The sequence below is a fragment of the Corvus brachyrhynchos genome, unplaced genomic scaffold, assembly GCF_000691975.1.
Source record: "Corvus brachyrhynchos isolate BGI_N302 unplaced genomic scaffold, ASM69197v1 scaffold725, whole genome shotgun sequence".
NCBI classification, from domain to species: Eukaryota; Metazoa; Chordata; class Aves; order Passeriformes; family Corvidae; genus Corvus; species Corvus brachyrhynchos.
This window is the reverse complement of record NW_008237905.1, coordinates 78,790-80,605: the sequence shown is the minus strand read 5'-3', so window position 1 is coordinate 80,605 and position 1,816 is coordinate 78,790. Positions and strand designations below refer to the sequence as shown.

The window sequence follows — 1,816 nt, the reverse complement described above, 5'->3', positions numbered from 1 at the left end:
GCGGGTCCACGGGCACACGCCAGAGCTGACGCTGACGGTACGGGGAGGGGGGGGGTCGTCGAAAGCGGGAGGTTCCTCAAATCGTGGGGATTCCTGGAAAAATTCGGGATAATCCCAAAAAATTTGGGGTTATCCCAGTTTGGGGTCGGCGTTGAGGGGGGCACTGGGTAGACCTGATGTCCCCAAATCCCCATTGTGTTTAATGGGTAGACTTGATGGCCGAAAGTTTCTATTGGCGGCAATGGGTAGACCTGGTGTCCCAATGTTTCCGTTCTTTTTCATGGGTAGACCTGGTGTCTTAAATTTCCCCCCTTTGCATTTGAAGGGTAGACCTGATGTCAGATAAGTCCATTGTCTTCAATGGGTAGACCTGGTGTCTTAAATTTCCGATTTCTTTAATGGCTGGACCTGATGTCCAAGTATTCCTTTACTTCAATGGGTAGACCTGATGTCCAAAAATTCCCATTGCCTTCAATGGATAGACCTGATGTCCAAAAATTCCCATTGACTTCAATGGGTAGACCTGATGACCGTTTTATTACTATTGGCTTCAATTGGTAGACCAGATGTCTTTAAATCCCCATTGTCTTTAATCGGTAGACTTGTTATCCAAAACTCACTATTGTCTAATGTAGCGTTGCTATTCAAAAATCTCCATTGTCTTTAATGGATAGACCTGCTGTCCAAGAATTCCCATTGCCTTTGATGGGTAGACCTGATGGCCAAGAGCTTCCATTTACTTTAATGGGTAGACCTGATGTCCAAGAATTCCTATTTTTCTCTAATGGATAGACCTGATGTCCCTTGGCTTCCCATTGTCTCTAATGGGTAGACCTGATGTCCCTTGGATTACCATTGTGATCAATGGGTAGACCTGATGTCCCTTAGATTTCCATTGCCTTCAACGAGTAGACCTGATGTCCCTTGGCTTCCCATTGTCTCTAATGGGTAGACCTGATGTCCCTTGGATTACCATTGCGTTCAATGGGTAGACCTGATGTCCGTTAGATTTCCATTGCCTTCAACAGGTAGACCTGATGTCCCTTGGTTTCCCATTGTCTCTAATGGGTAGACCTGATGTCCCTTGGCTTTCCATTGCCTTCAATGGGTAGACCTGATGCCCAGAACATTTTGGGGCCAAAAAATGCCAATTTTGGCTTTAAACCCCGCCATTTTTGTGCTAAAAATCGCCATTTTTGAGCTAAACCCGCTCATTTTGGGCTAAAAATCCCCACATCTTGAATTTTCCCGATGAACCCGCGAATTTGGAGGTGGAAAGTGTGATTTTTAGGGCTGAAAGAGGTGATTTTTGGGGGTTAAACCCGGGGATTTTTTGGGGTGAAACGCGGGGATTTTGGGGGAATTTCGGGCTGAGATTGGGGTTGGCTTTTTTGGGGGTGAAAATGTGGGATTTTGGGTGTCCCGGCAGCTCCTGGGCCCGGCCGTGGTGGGGCAGGAGGTGTCGGTCCAGGTGGTTTTCCAGAAACCCCTTCCCGAGCCTCTGACTGGGGCCTCGCTCAGGATGGAGGGGGCGGGGATCTCCTGCCCCAAACCGGTGTCACTGGGGTGAGACTGGGAGGGACTGGGAGGGACTGGGAGGGGATTGGGAGGGACTGGGAGGGGATTGGGAGGGATTGGGAGGGACTGGGAGGGGATTGGGGGGGACTGGGAGGGGATTGGAGGGGACTGGGAGGGGGTTGGGGGGGGCTGGGGGGGGGGTGGGGGGGGGCGGGGGGGGGGGCGGGGGGCTGCGGGGGGAGGGTTGAACCAAAAGCTCGGGGAGCTCAAAAAGGGGAAGTTTGGGGGGCTTAAAAAG

At 51.0% G+C, this 1,816-nt stretch overlaps 1 long non-coding RNA gene across 1 annotated transcript in view; it reads left to right on the top strand.

The window, feature by feature from the left end:
- The window catches only part of LOC108446441, a 3,015-nt gene continuing 1,199 nt past the window's right edge, over positions 1–1,816 (top strand). The window contains exons 1-2 of the long non-coding RNA XR_001861612.1: positions 1–37; positions 1,430–1,566. This is a non-coding gene — a long non-coding RNA (uncharacterized LOC108446441). The remainder of the gene's footprint in view (positions 38–1,429; positions 1,567–1,816) is intronic.